This window comes from Chiloscyllium plagiosum, chromosome 40, assembly GCF_004010195.1.
Source record: "Chiloscyllium plagiosum isolate BGI_BamShark_2017 chromosome 40, ASM401019v2, whole genome shotgun sequence".
In the NCBI taxonomy this organism is placed as follows: Eukaryota; Metazoa; Chordata; class Chondrichthyes; order Orectolobiformes; family Hemiscylliidae; genus Chiloscyllium; species Chiloscyllium plagiosum.
In genome coordinates this window covers 25,911,385-25,920,603 of record NC_057749.1, presented here as the reverse complement: position 1 = coordinate 25,920,603, position 9,219 = coordinate 25,911,385, and the positions used below count along the sequence as shown (strand labels likewise).

Below are 9,219 nucleotides of genomic sequence, written 5' to 3'. Positions count from 1 at the left end.
GAATTATGATCAATTCACAGGATTCCAAGAAAATTTCTCACTAGTAAAAGAGTTCCAAACTGAGTCATGTGACATTTCAATGCGCTACATTTCAAAACGTCTGGGTGGAAGACTTTATTGTAATCACCATAGCACCTTCTCCACTCTCCTTTCCCCACCGTCTCTCCATCTGTCTGAGTAACTGCTTGTTTTTCATGGGAATCTAAAGTGAGTGGCCTCTATTTCTATGGCTACTCCATGACACAGTTCAACCCTCTGGAAGGCAAACTGAAAAATACACCCCATAGTTTTACATCAGAACCTAAGTTGCATTACAACTTTATCAAAAATATTTCCTTCAATGCTTTCTGACTGTGTAGGATTGTGACTATCAGACTGATTCATGGCAAAGCCATTCTGTTGTTTCAATATCATCAAGTTTTTGACTTCATTCGATAGTGATAGAAGCCATCGGCAAGATTCCTAGTTTCATTCCAAATTTGAGTGACAGGAATGAAGAGGAATAATTGGTCTTCATGTCATTGCTAACAGTGTGGCAGCTGCGTCCACTTACATTTACACAACTTAGCACTAAATACTGTGTTACCTTCTAACACGAGGCAGAATACCATTGGTTATATAACCCCTGCAAGGTGTCTACAGGGAGTAAGTGTTTCATTAAGACAGTGAAATCAGATGGGATATCATCGTCATGACACCAGTGGAAAAATAGTGTCTGGTGTGACTCTCAGAGCTGAAATAAGTCTTTTGCATGTTTGTCTGTCTGTCTGTCTATTAAATAAGCCTTCCAAACAAACGGTTATGTACGTTCAAACAAAATAAAACAAAGAACTGTAGACGTTGGAAATCTGAAAAAAAAACAAAAACACAGAAATTGCTGGAGAAACTTAGCAGGTCTGGCAGCACCTGTGGAGAGAAAACAGAGTAAGCGTTTCGAGTTCCAGTGAACGTTCTTCAGAACTTCTCATCTTTCAAACCATGAAGGCATTTCAAGGTGCTCTTCTTTGAAGTGCTTTCACAGTTGCGCTGTGATCTTATTGCAAGACGGGAGACAGCAAATATCAACAAGTGAGTGTTAACAAATTGATCTGGAAATTCAGCCCAAGGCATCAATATTTGACTTGGTGACATTTCTTGTACTCAGGTGCTAAAAACTCAAACATCTCAAATAACCATTAGCATTCTGCTTTTCATACATAAATGTGCTCGTAATATTTCATCTAACACTTTGTACGAATGACCTGTTCATTAACACAAATAAATATTTATCTTGGGAGTAATTCTGACAGTTAGATCTTTTAATCCTTTTAATTTTTTTTCTTTCATTGCTGTTCTTTGACTCCTTGCTGTCAGTCTCTGTATGATAACTCTTTAATGTTTTTCTTCTCCCCTGCTCAGGTCAAAGACACAAGCTATGGATCTTATGTGTCTACAAACACCTCACCCAAGCTAGCGTTCCTTGGGTGTCAGCCTAGAACAAGAACATTGGCAGGCAAGGTAACCAATATGCACATCAGAAGGAAGTGTGATCACAAACTCAATCTGTTAGATGACATACTTTCGTAAACTAAAATAATTTTCTTGCTTTACCAATTCTATGCCGTTTCAGACTTCCTCTGTCTAGGCTATAAATCTCTACCACACTTTACTCAAAATTCAAAGAACAAAGAACAAAGAAAATTACAGCACAGCAACCCTTCGGCCCTCCAAGCCTTCACTGATTCAGATCCTCTATCTAAACCTGTTGCCTATTTTCCAACAATCTGTATCCCTCTGCTCCCTGTCCATTCATGAATCTGTCTAAATACGTCTTAAATGGCGCTATCGTGCCCGCCTCTACCACCTCCGCTGGCAATGCGTTCCAGGCACCCACCAAGGTCTGCATAAAAGACTTTACACACATATCTCCCTTAAACTTTTCCCTCTAATTTTGAACTCATGACCCCTAGTAATTGAGTCCCCCACTCAGAGGAAAAAGCTTCTTGCTATCCACCCTGTCTATACCTCTCATGATTTTGTAGACCTCAATCAGGTCCCCCCTCAACATCCATCTTTCTAGTGAAAATAATCCAAATTTACTCAACCTCTCTTCATAGCTCGTGACCTCCATCCAGACCACATCCTGGTGAACCTCCTCTGCACCTTCTCCAAAGCTTCCACATCCTTTTGGTAATGTGGTGACCAGAACTGTACGCACTATTCCACTATTATACTCTGATGTTAAGGGTCAGTCTCCAACCTCAGTGAATGCTTTGCATTTCTTGTTGACTGAAAGGGGACACTGTACTGGAAACATGGTCTAACAGGGTCATGGTGCAGCTTGACTGGAATTTAAAAATCAACATTTCTAATCGACTCAGTTCACAATTTATTGGCCCGTTCATTGGACATGTTATGCATAAAGTTCACTAAGAGCCTGAGATCTCTTTCTATTTCACTCATTACTTCAATGTCATTTGTGGAGTACATCTGCTGTTGATTTTCTTTTCCATTTTATATGCAAACATTTCTAGTCAGCCAAACTGTACAATTTATAGATTTACATTATAAATAATGGCTGCTTTTCAACTTTCACTGTGAGTGAAGGAAATTAGGTTCCTCTTTCAGGATGAGTTGACTATCTATGGATAGGAAGAATATTCCGTTCAGCATCTAACTGGACTGGTGTGTGGGTCAGAGAGTTTGGAGAAGTCATTTTCTTCATGACAATGCAACAGCTTTTGCTGACAATTTTCTAACGAGAGGCACAAGTTTATTGAATTTTACAATTAACCAAAATTGGATCTTGATCTTCAACTGCAGGGCTCATCATTCAATGTCATAATCGTAAGTCTATTGTGAACATATCCCTAATTATTCAATGGGATTCCCCATTGGTCTGTTCAAGGTAGTTCCCTCACACACATGTAGGCACAATAACTTTAAGCATTAATGTCTGTTACAATCCTTTACAAGTTTTAGCAGAAAGTGCAACCTTGTGAAAACATACAAATGCAAAAAACACATAAAAGTTCTCCGCAAAAGCAGAGTAGATTATCAGCCCCCTCAGCCATTCTGAAGGATCACAGCTGATCTTTCCCTTAAGTCCACTTTCCTCACATAATTTCTAATCTCATTTCATCAGTGTTCAAAAATCTATCATCCCCAGCCTTGAATATAGTCAGTGGCTGAGTCTTCTACAGCCCTCAGAGACATAAACGTCGAAAGATTCACAAATGAAAGTGTCTCCGCGTCATGAATGGCCAATGTGCGATGGGTAGTATTGTGGAGAAAATGCAATGGAATTAATGTTTAATGCAATAGTTAATAGTTGCATTGAGATCAATCTTGGGGAAATATAGAGACACACAGGAATCTCGCCTGGATTTAATTAGCTATTTCATGGTTTTCTTGTATTCACACTCCTGTCCTGGGTGACTGGTCCACAGGTGTTATCAATCTCGAGGAAGCTGATCCAATCAATTATTGTATATGTGTCTGAGCAGTGAATTGTAGTTGGATAGTTGGCATTGGGGAGCATCAATACTGCAATCAACCTTATCCACAAGCTATGTTCACACTTGTAGCTCTTCTGGGAAAGATTGGTGATAGCCATCAAGAATGCGACTTCTGACCTGTTTCCCCCTTTCGTAGACAAGGGTGACATAACTGACATTGATTAAAATTCACCAATTTTCATCAAGAAAGTGATTAGTTTGTAAATCTCATTCTGTGAGTAAATATGAATTGGAATGATCTAACATAGCACGTAAAAGGTAGAAGATTAGAAAGAGCTGCCCTGTTCTTGCAAACAGGCAACCCAAACACAATGGATCAAATGGTTTCAGAACAGATTACAAAAAAAATGATCTTTTTCACTTGTATTTTTGTTCCAAATAATCACTTCCAGGTTATTATTTACCATTACAGAAGAGACAACCAAGATGGCAAGCTCCTGCATAATAACCTCCAATGTAAAAAAATGAAAGAAATCACAAATATCTGAAAAACAACAATACCAACAGTTACCATGGCTAATCGTGGATGTCAAATTTTAGACATTTGGTATTAACATGGATCAAAGATGTTGGCTTCTAACACAATGTGGTCGAATTTCTCAACTCCGTAACCTTGTATCATTTCCATAGGATTCAAGATGGCGCCAACACAGGGTGACTCTTTGTGAGCTCACTATAGCAGATCTTATTTTCACATTTCTTTCAATCATTCTACACTTTTAAAAAACTCAATTCTAAGTATCTTGCCTTTTTGTGCATCTTCTTTACGGCTATAACTTTGAATTCCTCACTCCATTCTCATCCTCGTCCTATGATCCTTGTACGGTATGATCTGCCTGTGCTGCACGCAAAACAAAACTTTTCACTGTACCCAGGTTCGTGACAGTAATAAATCAAATCATAATGTTCAACTATTATCAAGAACTGAGGAATCGAATAATTAAGTCATTAATCATTTTAATTGCAAGGCTCAAGGTTTTTTGTTTTGTACATATTGGCTGCTCGACATTATGATCAGAAGTCAACATTTTGTACTTCTGAAACATAGAAAATAGGAGAGGTACCCCTGCCGTTCAATATTATCATGGCTGATCATCCATAGGCTGCTTCCACCCCATAACCTTTGATCCATTTAGCCCGACAAACCGGATCTAACTCCCCTGTTCAATTTTTGGCCTTAACTGCTTTCTGTGGGTTCTTGTAAGAAGCTCATCAGGCTTTGACATCTTAAAGTTTCAACATCCTCCTGTTCAACTCTTGCTTTCTATTTCTTTGAAAGCAGTAATGGTGGTGCAAAGGGCTCAGTGAGGGGGAACAGGTGTTGAAGCAAGGAATGGCATTTGATTTCATTGTAAAACCAGAGAAGTGATCCAACCTTTTAAAACTGTGAAAGCAGTCGGTGCCATGAGGTGTGACAAGGTGACATTTTCTGAGGAACAAGAGCATACCAAACAGGGGACGTGATAATAACTTAAAAGGAGGTCATGACGTAACAACTTCACAAACAGATTGAAACTCTATTTACTTCAGAGAGTTGCCTCTGATGGCAAGAGCAGTTCATACTCCATAGGAATTAGGAGTAGAAATAAGTCACTCAGCCCTTCAAGTCTTGTCTGCCATTCAGTAAGAGCACGAATGAAATGATTTTATTGGCACATGTATTTGGCAAAATACAGTCAAAAGTGTGTTGTCAACACAATCTGGTGCCATTTTAGATTGCAAAATGAATAAAAAGAAATTATTTAAATAGACTTTCATGTCTGTTCAATTGACAGAAAAATATAAAGGGAAAAAAAAAGAAATAATATTCAAATTTACAGTCTTTCTTGTAAAGCACAACTCCGAGTTTTCTTACAGTCTCCAGGGTTTCTCTAAGGTATTCCAATCTCCAGACCCCAGTGGGTCCCCATTCAGGTCCAGCCAATGCCGAGAGGTCTCTGGTTCCACTACCTCGCCGACATCGCTAGCAGTCCCTGCTCTGGGCCTACCACACAGCCAAAACTGCAGCATCGCTAACATCACTAGCAGTCCCTGCTCTGGGCCTACCACGCAGCCAAAACTGCAGCATCCACCTCACTGACATTGCTAGCAGTCCCCGCTGTGGGCCTACCACACAGCCAAAGCTGAAGCCTTTGCCTCACCAACATCGCTAGGAGTCCCTGCTCTGGGCCTACCATGCAGCCAAAGCTGCAGCTTTCGCCTCACCAACATCGCTAGGAGTCCCTGCTCTGGGCCTACCATACAGCCAAAGCTGAAGCCTTCGCCTTACCAACATCGCTAGGAGTCCTGCTCTGGGCCTACCATGCAGCCAAAGCTGCAGCCTCGCCAACATCTCTAGCAGTCTCGATCTGGGCTACCACACAGTCAAAGCTGTAGCCTCCACCAACATCAGTAGCAGTCTCACTCTGGGCCTACCACATTGGCCAAAGCTGCAGCCTCCACCTCAGCGACACCACTAGCAGTTCCCGCTCTGGGCCTAGCACATGGCCAAAGCTGTAGCCTCCACGTCAGCGACACCACTAGCAGTCCCCGGTCTGGGCCCACCATGCAGCCAAAGGTGCAGCCTGCACCTCACCAATATCGCTAGGTCGCTCTGGGCCTACTGCAACCATGAGCCACCAATGGAGCCGCCACCATTGCCACGAGTCCCACTCCAGCCTCCTCTGCCACTGACAGGAAGATGAAGGAAAAGAAAAAGAAAGAAGGCAAAATGGATAGAGAAAGAAAGATTCGGCCAACCTGGATCGGACGGGCTCAGGAACCCAAACGCTACCTCCCTAGCTGGCACCGCACTTTTGGCTGATCTCATTATTCCACGTTCCTGCCTACCGTAACAACCTTCCACCCCTTAGCTCATCAAAGATCCATCTTCCTGTGCTTTAAAAAGATTCAAAGACTTTGCTTCCACTACCTTGAGTTCTAAAGACTCACCACCCTCCATGAGAAAAGAAAATTCTACTTCAAATGGACGACCCTTACGTTAAATCAGTAGCCACTAGTTGTAGATTGTCCTATAGAAGGCAACTTCCTTGCCACACCCACCTGGTCAGGATCCCTCAATTTCTTACAGGTTTTAATTAAGCTGCTTCTTATGCTTCTCAGTTCTAGCAGATACAAGCCTAGTCTGAGCAATCCTTCCTCATAAGACAAGCAATGTCCGCTCCAAGTATTCGTTGAGTAAAATTATTCTTAAATTAACTTGTTAGGAGATATTATAACACAGCTCCGTGACAGATGAGACTTGAATGTAAATCTTCTGGCCTCGAGATAAGAACACTAACCACTGCAGCATCACTAAGAACTAAAAACTAGCAGTGTTGGGATTTTACAACCTCACCAAACTCAAACCAAGTCTGGCAAATTGGTGTAGGTCCTGTCTATGTGAAGATCTGTTCCAGCATTGCTCAGCTTACAGAAAAATGCAGCTACACTGCTTCACACTACAAATTTCATTAACTGCTAGATACATGTTTTAGATTAGATTCCCTACAGTGTGGAAACAGGCCCTTCGGCCCAACAGGTCCACTCCGACCTTCCGAAGAGTAACCCATCCAAACCCCTTTTCCCTCTGACTAAGGCACCTAATTGACAATTTAGCGTGGCCAATTCACCTGACCTGCACATCTTTGGACTCTGGGAGGAAACCAGAGCACCCAAAGGAAACCCATGCAGATACGGGGAGAATGTGCAAACTCCACACAGACAGTCACCCGAGGTTGGAATCAAACCCAGGACGCTGGTGCTGTGAGGCAACAGTGCTAACTACTGAGCCACCATGCCGCCCCAAATTCTACAGTCTAGGTACTTGGACGTTAGCGTGCACTCTCAAAGTGATTTCACAAAAAACACTATTGAAAAGCATGTACCAACAAAGCTAACTAATTATTGTGTGAAGCATGCGTGTGTAGTTTTGAATCTTGGGTCAGAGTTGCCTGAGCTTTCAGTCTACCAGTTTTGCAGTGCAACATGAATGTCCACAGTCGCTAATTTGTATGGACCGCCCTGTGGTACTAAGAGACTAAAGAGAAAGCCACACATACATACATCACAAATACAGCTTTACATTTATTGTACAAGTGCAGTTTGCTGGACAGTCTATTCAGCAGGAGCAGCATCAAGGCATACCGAAAAATGAGGTGTCCACTTGGTGAAGCTACCAAACAGGACTACTTGCATGCCAAATGGCATAAACAGCAAGTGATAGACAGAGCTAAGAGCTCCCATGACCAATGGATCAGATCTAAGCCCTGCAGTCCTTCCACATCCAGTTGTGAATGGTGGTGGACAATTCAACAACTCACTAGAGGAGGAGGTTCCACAAATAGCCCCATCCTCACTGATGGAGGAGCCCAGCATATCAGTACAAAGATAAAGCTGACGCATTCACAACAATCTTTAGTCAGAAGTGCCAAGTGGATGATCCATCTCAGGCTCCTGCAGTGGTCCCCAGCATCACAGATACCAGTCTCCAGTCAATTTGATTCACTCCATGTGATATCCAGAAATAGCTGGAGACTCTGCATACTGCAAAGGCAATAGGCCCTGAGAACATTCCGGCAATAGTACTGAAGACATGTGCTCCAGAACTTGCCGCTCTCCTTGCCAAGCTCTTCCAGTACAGTTACAACACTGGCATTTACCCAACAATGTGGAAAACTGCCCAGGTATGTCCTGCTCAACCTGGCCAATTACAGCCCAATCATTCTACTCCATCATCAGTGAAGTGATGGAAGGGGTCACCAACAGGCACCTGCTCAGTGATGCCTAGTTTGGGTTCCCTCAGGGCCACTCAGCTCCAGACCTCATTACAGCCTTGGTTCAAACATGGACAAAAGAGCTGAATTCCAGAGGTGAGATGAGAGTGACAGCCCTTGACATCAAGGTCGCATTTGACTGAGTGTGGAATCAAGCAGCCCTGGCAAAACTGAATTTAATGGGTAACAGGGGCAAACAATACACTGGTTAGAGTCATAGATTTGAACTGGGGGTGGAGGAACACTGAAGGATTACAAACCCAGCACCTTAAGAGTAGAGGATGGGAGTCATACCTGACACAAAGGAAGATGGTCATAGTTGTTGGAGGTCAGTCACCTCAGCTCCAGGACATCTCTGCAGGAGTCTCTCAGGGTAGTGTCCCAGGCCCAAGAATCTTCAGCTGCTTCATCAACGACCTTCCCTCTGTCATAAGCTCAGAAATGGGGATGTTCGACAATGGTTGCACAATGTTCAGCGCCATTCGTGACTCCTCAGATAGTGAAGTGGACTGTGCTCAAATTCAATAAGATCTGGACAATATCCAGGCTTGGCCGACAAGTGGCAAGTAACATTTACGCCACACAAATGCCAGTCATTGACCATCACTAATAAGAGATACTCTAACCACCACCCTTTGATATTCAATGGTATCACCATCACTGAATCCTCCATTGTCAATATCCTTGGGGTTACCATTGACCAGAAACTCAGCTTAACTCACCTCACAAACATAATGGCTATAAGAGCAGTTCAGAGACTAGGGATACTGCGGCGAGTAACTCGCCTCCTGACACCCCAAAATCTATCCACCATCTACAAGGCAAAAGTCAGGAATGTGATGGAATACTCCCCAATTGCCTGGATGGGTACAGGTCCAACAACACTCAAGAAGTTTGACACCATGCAGGACAAAGCAACCTGCCTGATTGGCACCACATCCTCCACTACCGGTGCTCAGTAGCAGTCC

The 9,219-nt window shown here is 42.8% G+C and overlaps 1 long non-coding RNA gene across 1 annotated transcript; it reads left to right on the top strand.

The window, feature by feature from the left end:
• The first annotated feature begins 1,417 nt into the window (after positions 1-1,417).
• LOC122542417 lies at positions 1,418-3,983 on the top strand. Its single transcript, XR_006309803.1, has 2 exons — positions 1,418-1,497; positions 3,910-3,983. It is a non-coding gene; the product is annotated as an uncharacterized LOC122542417 (long non-coding RNA).
• The last annotated feature ends 5,236 nt before the right edge of the window (positions 3,984-9,219 follow it).